This window comes from Ictidomys tridecemlineatus, chromosome 10 (genome assembly GCF_052094955.1).
Source record: "Ictidomys tridecemlineatus isolate mIctTri1 chromosome 10, mIctTri1.hap1, whole genome shotgun sequence".
NCBI lineage: Eukaryota > Metazoa > Chordata > Mammalia > Rodentia > Sciuridae > Ictidomys > Ictidomys tridecemlineatus.
In genome coordinates, this window is record NC_135486.1 from 94,076,833 (window position 1) to 94,095,424 (window position 18,592).

Genomic DNA, 18,592 nt, shown 5'->3' on the forward strand with positions numbered 1-18,592 from the left:
CCTGAGATTATAAAAGTTAACATTGATTGGATGAGCTTAGAGCTTTGCACGTAGTAGTTCACAAAATTGTTGTAACATTCCCAGGGCGCTAGGGCCTTTTATTATTTTTATTTATACAGATCAGGAAACGGAGGCTTACAGAGTTTTATGCTAGAAAGAGGCAAATTACAAGACCACTCAGGTCAGTTCTGTTGCTAAATACACCCTCAAAACTGAGATTCTATGTTGCTCTGAATTGCTCAGTGCAATCGGCCTTTTTTTTTTTTTTTTTTTTTTTTGTGGGGGCAGGGAGGTACTCATGGAGAGAGCGGAAATGACTTTTTGACATCCCTGTTGTGACTGATATTGAAAAGGATGATGACAACCAAGGCAGAGCTTGATCGTGGTTGCCAGCCTTGCTACAGTGACAATTAACCCCAAAGGGCTCCTCTCTCCCTGTTGTCTGGTCCACATCCTCCTCTTCAGTTTCTATGTGCTGAAACAACACAATGTTTAAGAAAATTAAGACATAGGAAGGTTCCGTTATTATTTTTAAAAAATCAAATAATATTTTTCATAGCTCAATGCCAGTGGGGTGGTTGTTTTATTTTTATCATCTGTCTCTGGTAGATTAGCATTGGCATTAGTTGACATTATTGCATTTGATAAGTGTAAAATCTCAAAGGCTGATTTTACAATTTATGTGTGAAGATCCAAACTGGTGGTTTGACATCCTGTATCCTGAACTGGCTCAGACCCAGCATTAACCTAACCGGGTTTAACTCTTTTAAGCATTTATTTCCTTGAGGCAACATCTAAGAAGAAACACATCACTCCCTTCAGGACAAAATGTCCTCTGGTACTAAGACCCCAACCCCTATTTCAGTTTCATTAGAATTCCAGAACAATAGGACCATTGTTACAAAAGATGCTTCAGACATCATCTGTCATTTTAAAGAGCTACAAGGAAGGGCACAACAGGAAAAGACACATACACACCCTGTAGAACTTGGTCCCTGGGAAGCCTGCAGTACCACAAAAGGTTAATCCGAATGAACACTGTAGTTCTTTGAGTTCAAAACCTTGCAAAATATTTCCCCATTCGAGTTCTCAGTTCTTGTCTTCCTGGCTGGGCATGCTAAGGTAAGGAACAACTCAAGTGCGACCCTCACAGCTACTTTTTTATGCACTTCTCTTACTGTTCTCACAGCAGTTCTGATTAATTTTAAGACTCAACAAACACTAGGAACAGAGTCTTGTATGTTCTTCCCAGTGGAACTGCCAATGGTTTTTCAGTGAGCTTACCCAAATGTTTGTTATATGAATAAGCAGAGAAATTAATTCATGACCTACCCATTAATATGTAAAATTTTGAGCTAGTGGTGTAGCTCAATGTCAGAGTACTTACCTAGCATGCACAAGACCCTGAGTTTCATCCCCAGCACTACAAAAAAAAAATAAAATAAATAAAATGTAATATTTGCACATATTAGTCATAATTTTTAAATGATTAAAAAGTAATAATTTTATTATATGCATTTATTATATACATGTAATTAATTGGTGGCATTAGACTATATAATTTCTGGAATATTTTATAATTTTTAAGCTCTTTAGATTTAATTAAAATATTTTGCATTATACTTTGAATTTTTGCATGGTGTTTTTCAGAATTTCTTTGTCTTCCTAGACATAAAATTGTTATATCTCAAAAAAAGAGGCGGGGTCCCAGGGGTGGTATAGCTTAGTGATAAGAGTGCTTACCTAGCATGCACAAAGCTTTGAATTCCATCCTGAACGTTACAAAAAATGGAGAAGGAAGAGGAGGAAGAGAAAACACACCCAAGGAATTCAGTCCTGAGGCAACATTATTTCAGAATAGAGACAGACTTATTTGCTTTTGAATTACCTAAGTCATAATCTCCTGAAAACTTTCTACTTATTTATTTTTGCCATACCACTTTATAAAATATGTATCCCTACCCTGAAATACCTTTCTTCTGCCTGAGACACCTTGTGCAGTAGGTCATGTTCCAAAAACGTGACAAGAGCTCTGTTTTGTGACAAGAGTGGCAGCACATCAAAGATGACTGTCATGGAGTGACAGTAAGGTCTGCTTGGCTCTCAGATTTCTTTTATTCCAGCTCAGAACTGATGAAGTATAAGTATACACGCATCCTTCTGATTGGAGCACACTGCTTTGCAATGGGCAGATGAAGTTTTTATTCGAGAGGAAGACTTTGGGCATGGAACAGCATTACAAACTTGTTTTAGTCAGCTTTTTCTTTGCTGAGACCAAAAGACCTGACAAGAACAATTAGAGGAGGAAAGGTTGATTTAGCTCGCAGTTTCAGAGGTCTCAGTCCATAGACCACTGACTCCACAGCTCTGGGCTTGAGGTGAGGCAGAACATCATGGTGGATGGATGTGGAAAGAGAAAGGCAACTCAGGACAGGTCACCCAGGAAGCAGAGAGAGAGAGAGAGGACTCTATTCACCAGGGGCAAAATGAAACCTCCAAAGGCACTCCCCCAAAGACACTCCCTCTCTCCAACATCACACCCCATCTGCCTATAGTGAGGGGGTCTCATAACTCAATAATTTCACCTCTGAAAATTCTTAAATTGTCTTACATATGAGCTTTTGGCAGATAGCACATATCCAAACCATAATGAGACTTAAAGTAGAAGCTTAGGAGGAGAAGATGTCCCACCATCCCACCATTCTGTTCCTCACACAGGAGTATCTACTGGTGTCCACAGCCAGTGAAATGATGGCAGCAGTCATCTTTTTTACTGGAACTGTCAATAAGTCTGTGGGAGGGAAATTTTAGCCACTAACTTCTCATCCTGAAGTCAAACTTCTCCCGCCTAAATAACAAATGCCTTTTTTCATGAACTCATATTTCTGCCTACACCTCCAGGGAAAAGAAAATTCCCAATGAAGTATAAGGGGCTGGTCACATGGCCAGTTCCCATGAGCATATTCCATGCTTTGGGACTTGCTTTCTGTTCTGAATCTTGATGAGGCAGAGCTCAGACTCCTTTGCTCAAGCTTCCCCTTTGACATGACAGGAGCTAGAATTGTAACCGAGCTACCAAGTTTCTGTCTACTACCTACACTGGTGCTGACCATCTTCCCGCCTCCTCAAGTGCCTCCCTCCCAGGCCTCCAGGCTCATCTGTCTGGATGGAGGTCCCATCTGTGTTCACTGACACCAATCTCTACCACCAGTCCTCAAAATGGAAGAGAGAATCGTGGCTAGAAGAACAGAATTTCGCTTGATGGGACCAAGAAGCCACATAGACTTCAAAGGCAGTATATACCAAGAGCATCATTGCAAACTCTCCAGAACACATGTGCTTATCAACCATTCACATATCTTGTATTCTCAAATATAAAACAACACTTCTCTTTTCCCTGTTTCTTACTTCCTGTCTAAATAATGGTACCATCATTGTTCCAACCTTCCAGATTCAAAACTTGAAATTATCTTTGTTTAACATTCTAGCCATTCTCCCAATCTTGATGACTTTTTCTTCAAAATCTCCCTCTTATCCCTTCTTCCCCCACTGTCTCCTTGTTGTTTTGTCTGGTTCTGGTTCTCATTGCCTCGAATTGATTATCCAAACAGTTACTCGGCTGCTTTAGCCTCTTTCCCACTAATCCAAGGGGTGGTGGAGGGTAGAAGGACACTATGACAAATTTGTCATCAGGAAGTGGGGAATGTGGTATGGACCAGTTTATATAGGGACCAGCATTTATATGGGACATCCATGACTCTCCCTTCAAAATGATGCCCCCACTGGTCCTGCAGAATGAAGAGGTTCTAGGCTCAAGTCTTAAAGATAATGATAATTTGCTCTTAAACTGCATATTTCTTATGTACATGTGTACACACACACGTATGCAATTGACCTACAATGCTGAACAGTGTCCTAGGTACTGATATACAATAATGGACAGAACAAAGTCCCTGTTCTTATGGAGCTTATGTAGTCCTAGGAAAAGTTAGATAAAAATTTATTTCTCTAAATAAAGACATAATGCGGCACAGAGTGATAAGTCATATAATTTATGTATAATGAAAAATAATCTCTAACAACAGGAATAAAATGTAATGGTCAACGAATACATGAGAAGATGCTCAACATCATCAGTCACTAGGGACATGCCATTCAAAGTCACAGTGAGATAGCACTTCACACCTACCAGGGTGACTATATTAAAAAAAAATAGAAAATAAGTTTCGGCAACAAAGATATGGAGAAATTGAACCCTCCTACATAGATGATAGGAATGTAAAATGGTGCAGCTGCTATGGAAAATGGTTTGGCAGTGTCTCAAAAAGTTAAACATAGAATTACCATATGATCCAGCAATTCCACTCCTACGTATATGCCCAAAAGAACTGAAAATACCTGCTCATGGAGAAACTTGCACACCAAAGTGTATCATAGCATGATCACAATAGCTAGAAGGTGGAAACAACTAAAGTGACCATCAATTAGTGAATGGATAAACAAAATGTGATGTATACATACAATAGAATATCATCCAGCTGTAGAACATGATGGAGCACTGACATACACCTCATCATGGATGAATGTTGAAAACATGCTAAATAAAATCGGTCATCACAAAAGTATGTATGATAATGTATGTTTCCATACAAAGTGGAAAAATCCATAGAGTCAGAAAGCAGATTAGTGGTTTCCAGGGTGGGGCCTGGGGAGGGCAACAGGAGGGACAGCTTAATGGATAGAAGGTATCCTTTGGTGGTGATGAAAATGTTCTAGAAATAGATAGTAATATGGGTGCACAACATTACAAATGTATGATATATCACTGAATTATCTGCTCTAAGCATGGTTAAAATGGTAAATTGTATGTTATATGTATTTTAGCATATTTTTAGAGGAAGTTAATAAGAATGGTTTTGGTTGTTCTTTGAATAGGAGGGTCAAGGAAAGCCTGGTGAGATCTGGGCAGAGCCCTGAGAGTATGAGACTTGGAGTGAGCTAGCTGCAGGCAGAGGGTAAATAAGCAGAGAGCACTCGGGCAGCTCTGAGCAGGATTCATCAGCACTCTACTTCCTCACAATGGTGTCTCCCATGCCCAACTCCTCTGCCTCTCTTTGTCCAGAACTTCCCTTTCTGCCTCCCAACAGTGCATGTACTGCTGCACTGTCTCCCAGACACCCCAGGCCCTTCCACCTGCCCTTTGCCCACAGAAAAGCTCCTTCTGGCCATTGGATGCCTGTTGACCCCTTCTTCTTTGATGCAGTTTTTGATGCTGCCATAGCCTGAATGTGGGCCTCACACTAAATATTAGAACACTCAGTCTACTGCTTGTCATCAGGGTACCCCTGAGTACTTAGCCCCTCTCTAAGCTTCTATTTTCTTATGTGTAAAATGAGAGCTGTTGAGGGAAAAAAATGAGATGATACAAAGTGCTAAGGATAGTACTTGATGCATAGTGAGCTCTCAACCATGGTAGCCATATGATCACTCCAGCCGTACCTATAATCTGAAGCTTGAAAGTTTGCACTTCATTTTGTACTCTCTAGCAATGTTTGGTAATCATTTAATGAATATAAGTGGTATTCAAAACACATTATAAAAAACAAGGTTGATAATGTGTCTTGGAAACCGTCTTCCCCTATTCCAGTGGAGAGCCTATAGAATGCTCATGAATAAATGTTTGACTGACAATTGGTGATTAATTGATTTGGCTCTGTCATCAAATAGGAATAAAGTTTTGTTCAAATGAAAGCTGTGAAAGAAAAACAATAATCTCCTCGCGGAGAGAGAGAGTCACAGGTTGGCCAATGAATGAATGCCTGATTCAGTCACAATGAGGTATATTGAAATAGTTCATAGGCACAAATGTTTACAAAAGAAAGTAAGTGGGCAATTCAAGAGAAAATTCAAGAGAAAAGGTGGCAAGTTTTCTAAAAAACAAAACAAAACAAAAACCTTACTCTGCAAGTGAGCTGTTCTTTCAGAAGACCACGGTTATTGGTATTCAAAGAAAACATTAACACATTTTACAATAGACTTCAGACACATTTTAATGATCTATCACTAGAGAAAGGTGTGAGTTAAAAATATATGAAAATAGAAGATAATGCAGCAATTTCACAAACATTTTCAAGTGGAGTATATAGAGAAACACAGTAGCACTCAGTTGCTTGAAGAGAAGCAGCAAAGGAAAGATACCCAGTTTATATTTATTCAGTAGGAACGTATTGAAGCCAATACAGTGCTGGGAACCGCTCCTGTGTGAGCTCTCTCCTGACCAGCCCCAGTGCTGCTGCCCCGGACAGAAAACCTCCTCCATCATCACTTCCCACCTCTCCTTAATCCAGACACCACTGAGCTCACTCTGCTTGCTCCACCCAGGCTTGTCTCCCAAGCATCCAACTCTTCTCCACAGAGAATGTCACTGTGTTTAATCTCCTTATTCCTCTTTCAGAGAAAGGCACAATCCCTGTTTACCAGGAAAAAGCTAAAAAGTAGCTGGCTTCTTCTAATACTTCCTGATCCTAGTTTCTTAATCAGATTTGCAATAGAACCATAAAGAAAGGGAAGGAAATATTTACCTGAGGAGGTCCTTGGTTTCTTCAAGAAAGTCTGAGACACAGAATTTTTCAAGAGCAACTTGGATGCCTCTACTGAAGGTTTTCTAAATCCAAAATCTGCTTCCTCTGATAGCAGCTCTGAGTTTGAGCTCTGAATAGAGGCTGTGTGTTATTTTAACCACAAGTTTTTTAGCTGGGAGGGAGAGGAGGTGGTGATGAGGTGGTTGGCAAGCAGAAGCACCCATCCACCTCCGGTGAATGGAGCTTGCAAATCTGTTGGGAGCATTCATTCAGGACCATTTGAAGAACCCTCCAACCAACTTTCCCCAAACTAGAGGTTAAATATCTATGGGAAATTCCAAAGGAGTAAGATAAGACACTTATGGTCTTTTCTAAAAAAAGACATGTTGGTATGCCTGTTGAATAGTGTCTGATGAGAAGCTCATGGGTGACCTAGGCTGCCTGGCCTTGGTGTCCTGGGCTTGTGGTGGGGAAAGTGACACCTGTTGATAACTTTGCTCCCTAACACTTGGAGTGCTTTAGTATAAAAATAACAAAAGAGTAGAACCAACTCAAACCTTTGGTGTAAAAACCAAACCTGTGTCACGAGAATCCATAGGAAGTTACAGAGCAAGGGAGTAGCTATTCTGAGCATATAATTATGAATTAACATGTGTATGTGAGTGTGTGCATGTGTGAGTGAGTATGTGAGAGTGTTCTTTGCTTCAGAAACAACTAAAAAACAAAGATCCAGCTGGGCGCGGTGATGCACGCCTGTAATCCCAGTGGCTTGGGAGGCCAAGGCAGGAGGACTGCAAGTTCAAAACCAGCCTTAGCAAAAGCAAGGCACTGAACAACTCAGTGGAGACCCTGTCTCTAAATAAAATACAAAATAGAGCTGGGGATGTGGCTCAGTGGTTAAGTGCCCCTGAGTTCAGTCCCCAGTATCACCCCTGCAAAAAAAATAAAATAAAATAAATAAATAATAATAATAATAGTAAAAATCCAGACTCAGCTTGGGCCAGTCTGAGATCTTCCTCCTAGTATTTTGGCAAAGGCAACCAGCATCTTTGGACTTGGAAGAAAATGATTTATTACACACAGAATCAACAGCAAAAACTGGGTCTGCTGAAATAGCCAAGGATCCTTTACAGCCAGCACTTCATAGATGCCGAAGGGGTTTAACTCCACTTTTGGAAAAACTCAGCTATGTTCCCATTAAGCAGGGTCATAATTCAGTTTTATATAGAGTCTTTCATCTCAAAGAAGCTAAAGGTGCTTCTGCACCAAAATATAAATTATCATGTTCATAGTCACCTCAGGGGCAAAACACAGTTCAGCTGGCCAAGGTACAGCCAGGCAGTGTGGAGCCACAGTTAGACAGCAGGACAGGCAGCCCGGAGACATGCTGAGGAAGATTGGTGACCTGTCCTTCTAACACGGGTGCTGTTCTTCCACAGAGAGAAAGGGACCCCTTCATTCTGCAACTCACTTTTCTTCCTGGATGTGCCTCTACCTTCCTCTGCTGGCCTTTCCTCCAGGTCCTACCTCTACACATAAACTCTAATTGTGTATCAGAAAAGATTGGGCAAACTAAGAGATAAATGATGGTTTCAAATTTGATCCTGTAGAACAAGGGTGAGCATTTGCTGGGGCCAATCACGCCCACTTCCTGTTTTTGTCTACAAGGTTTTATTGGTTTGCAGCCACACTCATTAATACTTGTTCTGGGGATTGGTTCTAAGATGCTCCAGTCCCTTATATAAAATAGCACTGTGTTTGCATATAACCTATGCAATTCTCCCTTGTAACCAAATCATCTCTAGATGACTTATAATATCAAATACAACATCAATGTTATGTTATTAGTTCACATACTTATTACTTCAGCAATAATGAAAAGAAAAAAATCTGTACATATTTAGTACAGATGCAATTTAAAAAAAAAATTCTTGATCTGTAGTTGGTTGACTTCCATGAATACGAAACCCACAGATACGGAGGTCCAGGTGTGTGCTGGCTCTGGCTGCTTTTGCATGACAATAGCAGAGTGGAGGAAAGTAACAAAAACCTAACCCATGGCTAGGGAGGCCTGACTACTATTTACCCTCTGGTCCTCTAAAGGACAAATGTGCAAGCCCTGCTGTTGAGGGAATTTGTTTTGTTTTGCATTGTTTCTGTTTTTGTATTTTGATAGGTAGAAGAAAGGAAGAAAGAGGCTCTTTCCATAATCCCTGTAGAACATACCATGGAAGATACACCCATTTATAATACCAACCCCACATGCAGGTCTTCGGTTTTCAATTTAATTATTCCATCATCAGAGAAAGTCTTTTACCTAGATATCCTTGTCCCACCTCACCAGACTTACTGAGCTTGTCTGGCTTTATCCCTTTTATAGTTTAGATATTAGATGTCCCCGGAAAAGCTAATGTGTGAGACAATTCAATAAAGTTCAGAACGAAATGATTCGATTAGGAGAGCCTTAACCTAATCGGAGGATTAATTCCCTCACAGGTGTTAACTGGGTAGTAACTGTTGGTAGGTAGGATGTGGCTGGAAGAAGTGGGTCAATGAAGCCATATCTTTTGGGTTTATATTTTTTCCTTGGTGAGAGAAGTCTTTTTCTTTGCTTTCTGGTTTGATGTCCCCAGCTGCTCTCTTCTACCACATTCTTCTGCCATGATGTTCTGCCTCATCATAGGTCCCAAAGGATGGAGTCAACCAGCTATGGCCTAAGACCTCTGAAACTATAAACCTCCCCTAATTGTCCTTGTCAGGTCATTTGGTGGCAGTAACAAAAAAGCAGTCCCCAAGCTATGTCCAACTGGTCTCTCTGGCCTTAGAGACCCTCCCCAAGGGCCCCTCATCTATTTTGAATCTCTCTGGTTCTTCCCAGACACCTTCCTCAGGCTCCCACCATATCTTGTCCATTCTTCTCTTGTAGTTCTTACCTTGGTTACATCCCCATCTCCCTATTTATATGTTTGCCTCTTATTAGACTGTGGGTTTCTTCAGAGCAAGAATCATGTCTTCTTATTCATATTTGGGGGGGCAGGGTTAGGTGGGTATCAGGATTGAACTCAAGGGCACTCAACCACTGAGCTGCATCCCCAGCCCTATTTTGTATTTTATTTAGAGACAGGGTCTCACTGAGTTGCTTAGCACAATGCCCTTGCTGAGATTGGCTTTGAATTCATGATCCTCCTAGGAGCCTCAGCCTCCTGAGCTGCTCGGATTATAGGCATGTGCCACCTTGCCTGGCTGTCTTATTCATCTTTTTATCCCTAGACTCTAACCCAATAGAAGATAGAGAAGGGAACAATCCATCAATGATGATTTCAAAAAAATAACATAATCACTCATATTACCAGAACATAATCCCAAAGGAAATGATGAAAATTTTTTCTTATAATCTCTGAAGACAAAGTTCTTCAAATAGTGTCCTGGGGTGCACCTGGCTTTATCTCTAACACTCTTATGTAAGTTGTTCATCTACTTTTGAATTTTTTCAAAGACAGCCTCATTGAAGAAATACACATCAATGGCAGTTATAAAGAATCTTTCTAACAAGTAGAGATTCAGGAGCACTTGGGTGGGAAGGAGGCTGGATGTTCTCTGAGTCCCTTTCTAACTCTAAGATTTGATGGTAGCTTAGGGTGTCTGGCATGATGCCATCAGAAGACAAAGCTATCACATGACCAAGAGATGTGGATTTGCCCCATCAGTCAAGAGCATGAATGGAACCAGCCCTCATGTGGCAAGTGGCATTGACATTGGACCATTTCCTCAGTGGTACCATCACTTCCCTTATTTGTATCCAAGGTTACAACTGCAGCAATACCTGGGAATGTTTGACAGTAAACAAAAGTTGAACATTTGTCGTATGTGTGGCCACCTGGCATTTGATGAACAGTTTCCATCAATAAAGTTGCTCTTCCCACAATAAGTACCCTCTTTCCTAGCACAGAAGCCAGAACTCTCTTTTCCAGGCTCTTTTGCAGGCAGGGTGCAGGCAGATATCACAGGCTTCTCAATCAGATGCACTACAAAAGCCCCAACTTGGTGAAAATCAGGAGGAGGCAGGCAAAGTGTCAAATCTTACAGGACACTGGTGACACATGGCAAGAGACATAAGCTCTCCAAGGCAGCCTCAGAGAAGGCTGGTTGCAGTATCCTGAATAGTGTCTGCCATACAAATCCAGGGTCCTGGCACTACCTCTGCAGTGACAGCCTCTGCATCCTACCATTGGGTCATTTGGATTCTGCTACTGGTGCAGTAACTTTCATGTCTGAGCTACTGGTATCCTTTAATAAATCTTTTTTTGTTGTTGTTTAAAATTGTAAGTAGTCATGTTTGCAACTAAGAACACTGATGTGTATAACTGATACAGGTACTTAAATCTCTCCCCTTTCATAATTGGGAACTGGACCCAGGACTTTGTTTTTGATAGGCAGGGATTCTACCGCTGAGCTACACCCTGAATATGGGTGTTTAAAAATGAAACCATTCAGCTCCCTTTACTCTCTTGACCAGCTCTTTCAGCAGATTTTTATTCCTGACTTCAGTGCTATTTTGAATTATGATTTGACAATGTGATTCTGTCCTGACCCCTGGCTTGTCTGCTCTTGGGCTCATTCTTCACTCTTCCCTACTTTGCCCTGTAGGAGTTGTGGGGCTGGCCTCTGGATGCTGTGCATCACAGCCTCTCATATTTCTGGTTTCCAGCCTGGTTCCACCGACAAGAGGCACCCATGGGAGCTTAAAAGGCAGAAGCATGAAGCCAGGGTATTTCTTCAAGCGCCTCGGACTCAGTTGGTGTCCCCTCCAGGATGATGTCCCCAGCAGGGCTGCATCCCTTCCTTCTTGACTTCAGCTTTGCTGGGACAGGCCCCCTAGGCCCAGCTTCTGCCAGTCAACTCTGGCTCTCTCCCCTACTCTAGGGGTAGTGGTGACATCCCACTATTGCTGATCTCTCAATTGCCTTACCACTCCCATTCAGCTTCTTAGCTTTCCCCTTATCTGGGTAATCAATTCACTGTGTCAGATTCCCTCTGTTTCAGATGCTTGAAGTGATTCTCTTTTTTTTTTTTTTTCCTGATTGATAAAGCTCTGGGTCCCAGCACCACCACACACCCATTGGCTGGCAATGGGATGCTCTGCACAGAGCCTTTGCCTCATGTGATAGAATTTTCCTTATTGCTTTGGACAAGATCATTTCTGCTGAGTGGACTACAATGAGGCAAGTGTTAGCAAGGCTCTACGTAACTCTTCTGGCCTTTTCAGAGAACAAGAAACAGTGTTCAAAGAGATTTGTTGATGGGAAAAGTCATGATTAGAAACAGCAGCAAAATCCTTGCTTCACTGACCAGAAGATCCCTAGAGAATAAAGCAAGATAAAGGAAAGATGGGACAGTGAAGGCTGATAAATATTTAGCTTACTGTGAGGAATTTGCAAAATGCAGTCTGGCTTTTAGAAAAAAAAATTATAAATGCTCTTTTCTCTAACTCATAATGGGGAAAAGAGGCTATAAATGTAAGGTATTCGTATGGCATTATTTATTCAATAAACCTAAGAATCCAACAGTCAGAAAATTATGATTTTCATCATGATACATTTTACTCTCAGAAAGTTTACAAGTAGCAGTTAACGATGAAGGGATGTAGCAACTTAGAAAATATTTATAGCAGTGTTAAATAAGTAAAGCTAGCAGAACTAGGTAATGTATCTGGGCTGATCACAACTATTGGAAAATCACAGATGCCAATGAACAAACTGGAAGGAGTATGGGAAAATGAGGGGTTGGTACAGGAAGGTAATGTGATGATCAGTGGGTTATTTTTATAATGTCGCCTTTATTTTTGTAAGAGTATTTGTGCATAAAAATATTATTCTTTTCCCTTCCTTCCCTTCCCCTGCCAAGCCCTTCCCTTCCCTTTCTTATCTAGGGTTGTATGATACTAAGTGATGACAAGAAAGGACAGTCAGGACTTAGGGACACCCAAACACCAAGCTTTGGGACACACAGAAGGGGCCGTGAGAGTCATCAAGAGTATTAAGAAGAGAAACTAAGAAATTCTAGGAACTGAATAATGTGGACTTTTAGTGATTCTGAGAACCTATGTAGAAACGAGAACAAAGGACTTTAACTTGGGGCTCAATAATATCTTGTGGCTTTCATTTTCAATCTTTGACAAACACTTGGGAGTAGATGGTAGAACGCCTATTTAGCCACAATTAACAGACAGAAAAAAAAAAAGCTAGGAGAAGTTAAATGGCTGCTGAAATGTACATAACTAGTAAAGGCGGAGCCAGGCCTGGAGAGACTGTCTTCTTGGACCCCTCCTGAGCATTGGCTTCCACATCATGGTGGCTTCTAAACAACCAAGACGGTGGCTGGTGCTTCCTCTGGTTCAGGCTTGAGGCATCCACCTAAAGACTACTTGAGTTGCTTTGGTGGAACATGGCCTTGTGCGCCTGCCTGTTCCTCCCTCTAGATGAAGTTTGTCTCTGAAGTGAGATTTTCTTATCTGCTGCTAGGGAAGCTTCCTGAAGGAGGCAGCCTGTTGGTGCTCTGCGGCTGGAGAACAGGCAGCTGCCATAGGAAGGAGAGCTGCCTGATAGGGTGGGGGGATCATAGGACCTACTTTTAGAGCAGCTGTGGGGTTGCATTTTTTAAAAAAATATGTGTATAGGATTTCACAGTGTCTACCATATAAAAAGTTAGCTACCCAGCAGGTAGTAAGGATTCTACTAGTTTTTAGTAGTAAAAACAGAGAGATTGGGGTTGGAAGAGCCCTGTGACAACATTTCCTTCAGAATTAAGATCAAGAGAAAGGTTTTGTCTCTTTTCTCTCCCAAACTTACTTACGTACAAGAATGATTCTAATTAACCCCTGTGATTTCTTTTTAGCCCAAGCTCCAAGAAGACTCAATTAATCTAGCTTCTTTCAGTTTTTTTTTTAATTTCTGCTCTAATTCTCACCCCCTTTCTATCCTACTTCTTATATTAGATTTTGTAAATGGATTAACATCAAGTCTGCTTTGGAAAGATGTGGGATATAAATTAGTTGATTGCAAAATGAATCTGGTACTTATGGTTCATGGCCAGATAATTGCATAGACAGCTCACTGGTCTCCCTGTAATCCTGTGAATCAATGATTTTACACAGCAAGTACTTAATCTATATAATGAATATAAAAATATCTAGTAGGTGCGATTAATTTAGTTACTGCTAATAAATGATAACACCAATAATGCAAACATGAAACCTAACAAGAGGGCATGATTATGGTCTGGGTCTGGAATTCTCCCCACAGAAGCTCATGTTTCAAACGCATGAGCTGCAGTACAGCAAAGTTTAGAGGTAGGACTTTAGAAAAAGATTAGATTATATGAGAGCTATAACTTCACCAACGGATTAATCCATTTAGTGGGTTAAAAATTTGAAAGGACTATTGGGTGGCAACTGTGAGCAGGTGGAGTATGGCTGAAGGAAATAGGTGTCTGGGGCAACTATGTCTCCTGCCTGGTTCCTCTTTCTCTGCTTCTAAGCTACCAGGAGCAAAGCAGGTTTTCTCCACCCTGCCCTTCTCCCATGATGTTTCTGCCTTGGAACCAGAAGACCATTGACTGAACCTCTGAAACCATGAGCCAAAATAAATCTTTCCTCCTCTAAGTTGTTCTCATTAGGTATTTTGATTATAGTGATTTTAAAAACCTTGTCTAATATGGGTGTGTTTTCCTAAATTTCTCACCCATGTAATTCCCTGGTAAAACTGGCTTGTGCTTCCTTGATGAGTGTGTGTGTGTGTGTGTGTGTGTGTGTGTGTGTTTCTTCTCTGGCTAAGTTCTACCTGTTTTCAGGCCTTCACATCTTACCCTATCCAGTTGTTTGCTCATTCATTTGGCAGGTATTCAATGAACCCCTGCTGTACATCAGGCCCTGGGTTACAGTAGCTTTCCCATGCTTTTCAAGCCCTCTTTGGTCAAGTATTCTTTCAAAGGCTAATGGGAGTTAGTGACTGGCACATTCATTAGGTACTTGGTATCTGCTATCTGGCCTTGTGAATTGCTCTTTTATGAATGGTTTTCTGTCTCTCTTATCAGAGTATGATCCTCTTGAGGACAAGAATTTTATTTTATTAATCTCTGAATCCCCAGCACCTACCAACATTTCCCTACATGTATAACTTCTCAATAAATGGTTTTATTGATACTAACATCACATCATTCTGGCAATACAAAATAAAATAAGTGGATATTAAATGGGAAGTGAAATTTAATGCCTTCATTTTCAGAAAAATTTGTCAGGTGGACCATATGAATGAACATCAAAGGGACAAGATTAGTGGCTGATGGGACAGTCCAAGTCACATTTGCTGCAGACAACTGTCTAAGGAAAACTGACTGCAGGAGTGCAAAGGTTGGATTCTACCAAATGAATGGACACTCAATACCACATTTCAATACACACTGCCTACAAATGCACGATGAATGCAGTAATGATAGTGACTGGGGGTTGTCCTTACTGAGAATGGAAAAATGCATCATGAATAAAACCATCACTAAGCACTAAGCTAAACAGAATCTATCCTGTAAATTGAACCAGGAAGCATCAACTTGCATCATAGGAAGGATGGAAAATGAGAGTTGCCAATCAAAGCCTCATTTATCACAATGAAAAATTCATTAACTGGTAAGAACAGTGATAATTAATTTGGAGGTAGATATGTTATAAGACATAAACACAAACAACATATAAATATCTCCGGGGAACCAAAAGCCAATATTTCAATTTATACAGCCGCATAGCAGCCAAATGTTTTTGTGGACTCCAGTAGTATGAACTTGAAGAGCACTATTTAGGAAGAAAGCCCTTTTGTATCTGTGAGACTAAATCCAAATCTCAATGGCTCTACAACTACCATGCAAGAATTCACTCAATACTAACTCCTCTCAGATCTTTTTGGTTGTTCTCAAACTTGACCTATCAACAGATTTACCTTCTTCAATCTTTTTTTTTTTTCAAAAAAGCAGATTGTTGAGTTTCATCTCTAGAGATTTTTGACTCAAAAGATCTTTTTTTTTTTTTTAATCTTTCAAGGTGATTCTGGAAATTGGTAGAGCTTGGGGTCCATTAGTCTAAAGCGTTTTCCTCTATACTATACCAAGGACTGGAAAAGGAGGGTAGCCCTTGGTTTGCCTCTATGATAAGTAATTGGGAGCATAAAACTTGTACATATGAACAAAGGAAAAATAATGACAGTAAGAAAGGAGGATTGAGGGTGGATTAAATACTGCATAGAGGGACTGGGGGTGTAGCTCAGCAGAAGAGGACTTGCCCAGCATGCATGAGGCCTGGGTTTGATCCTCAGCATCACACACACACACACACACACACACACACACACACACACACACACACACACACACATTGTATAGAGCATCCCTAGACTGGAGAAGACACAGAATATCCTTGTGGCATCAACAAAGCATCAGAAATGACACTAAGAAGGGAGCAGAGAGCAGCCAATTGGGGTGGAGGGATACATATGTGAGTTGCTGGAAATAGATCTCTCTAAGGCATATTTAGCAAGTTCCACATAATTCTCTTTTAAGAACAGTATTCACAGACAGTGGCCCTGTGGAAAATGGGACTGAAATCAATAATCCCCAACCAAGTTGAAGTTATAGACACTGTAATTATTGGTTTGATTTCACAATGCCCCACTTTCCCCGTCCATATCTCTCCAAAGAGCTCATCAGAATGGCATCTAGGCCCTAAGCACATCCAGTTTCCCTTTGTAAGACTTTTCAAATGTTTCTTAAGAGTTTCAAACTCTGAGATAAAAGAACAGTTGGGTTAAAAATTCAAAGAACCACATTTGCATGTGGGCATTTGAGAGAGGTCACATTCAGACACATTTCACAGCTGTGTGCATTTGGGAATATGACAGAAAGGAAGCTTACCAAATTATGTTACCATGGGGCCTACGTACCCTAGCCTAACTATCCCTAACAGCAAATATTGTTAGAGACAATTAGAGAAACTAAAAGCGATCATAAAATTGGGAAATCGAGTGAGAAGGAGGAGAGAGTGAGAGGACATGAGAGGAAAATCAAGATGCATCCTTGTAATCAGCTTTTTGTTGCTGTGACCAAATACCAGAGGACATAAACTTAAAGGAGGAAAGATTTATTTTGGCTCCTGGTTTCAGAACATTATCAGCTGGCTCCACTATTTGTGGGCCTGTGGTGAGGCAGGAAAACACAGTGGAAAGGCCTGGTTGAGCAAAGCAGCTCACCTCCAAGCAGCTGGGAAACAAGAGAGCAAAAGAGAAGCAGAGGCTGGAGATGAGGTACAACCCCCAAGGACACAATCCTTCTACAGTTTCCACCACCTCGAAGAGTCCATTCAACTATGAATCCCTTGATTGGTACATTTGCCGATGTGGTCAGAGCCCTCACGATCCAATCACTTCCCAGAAGCCCCATCTCTGAACATTGCTTCATTGGGGAACCCTACCTTCAACACACAAGCCTTTGGGGGACATTTCAAGCCATAGCAATCCTTTCCATTGAGGCACTTATTAGTGTCTTTGATTGTGGCCATGAAAATGAGTATGATGCCAAGATTAAAAAGAAATGGGATGAGCAATGGATACACAGCCATCTCCCCACCCGACCTGTGCCATCAGCGAGAATTGTCAAAATAGACTCATTTCAGTTGTGCCTTTGGTTTCTAAAAGTGGAGTTCAGAAAATAAGAATAATTCAAGTAGTTAATAGAAATGAGCCTCAGAGAAAAGTTCAATGATTCTAATTCTTTCCAGGAAAATAAAAGCCAGAAAAGGGACTTAATAGAGCATTTAAATAGAGCAGAGTTATTTTAAGGAGGAAAGCTCTTCTCTGACTTAGCATGGCTTTGATGAGAGGAATTGGCTATCATTTCCAGAAGAGGTTAATTGACTTCTAAGAAAAACTTTCTGGCTAGAAGGATTGTTACACATCGGATCACTGAGGAATCTGTGGACCCTCCTTTCTAAGAAGACTTTATGGTGAGAAGAAACAGACTGTCATCTGCAGTGAGAGAATTCTGGCAGGGAAAAAAGAGATGGGTGTGCAGTACCCTCACAAATGGAGCCGTTCAAGCTCTGCTGTTCTACCGAATGCAAAGAGGGATTTTTATAATAGTCGGGGTAGCAATCCCCATCAACCCTCAGCCAAAGCTTACCCTGGGCCTGTACTGACTTTCACATTCTAGACACCAACTCCTTTCTTCTTCAGAACAAGCCCCGGAGCAAGGTACTGTCTGCATTTTACAGGTTAGGAAACTGAGGCACACAGAGGATAGGTCACCTGTTCAAGGTCATATGTGGGCAAAAGGCAGAACAGCTTTGGGGTCCTGCAGTTGGTCCTTGAGGGTCCCATGTGAACCTACCGTAAGAATGTCCATCTCAGTTTCAGTTTTAAACAAAGAATCGATTTCCTTTCCTACCTCTAACTCCCATTCTTCAAGGAGGCAAGAATGAGGAGTTAGAGTGCTTTATTTGAACAACATATTTTTTTTCGGTTTTGTTAAGGTTTAATTGATAAATATAAATTATACATATCGGGGAATATGATAGGATGTTTCAATATATATTAAATGACTAAATCGACCCAAATGACAACCAACCTAAATGACTTCATGGAGTGTGTGTGTGTGTGTTAGGAACATTTAATATCTAATATCATCACAATCTTCAAGTATACAATATATTACTGTTAACTATTGTCATCATTCCTAAAAATAGACCTCTTGAACTTCTATTTCTTAAATGTTGTGTCTTTTGACCAACATCTTCCCTACACCTGCTCCCAGCCCCAGGTCTCTACCCCCACAACCCCCAAACCACCATTCTGCTTTCTTCTTCTAAGTTCCACTTTTTAGGATTCCACATGTAAAAAAGAGCATACGATTTCTGTCCTCTGTGACAGGTTTATGTCACATGGCATAATATCTTCCAGGTTCATCTACGTCATCAT

At 40.9% G+C, this 18,592-nt stretch overlaps 1 protein-coding gene and 1 long non-coding RNA gene across 2 annotated transcripts in view; one reads left to right on the top strand and one right to left on the bottom strand.

Moving 5' to 3' along the window:
* Positions 1–18,592, top strand: part of LOC144367385 (uncharacterized) — a 74,635-nt gene that overhangs the window by 42,138 nt on the left and 13,905 nt on the right. The gene's annotated exons all lie outside the window — the stretch shown is intronic.
* LOC120887621 (uncharacterized) lies at positions 80–6,708 on the bottom strand. The gene is made up of 3 exons (XR_005730943.2): positions 6,582–6,708; positions 1,388–1,423; positions 80–475 (listed from the first exon to the last, which is right to left on the bottom strand). It is a non-coding gene; the product is annotated as an uncharacterized LOC120887621 (long non-coding RNA).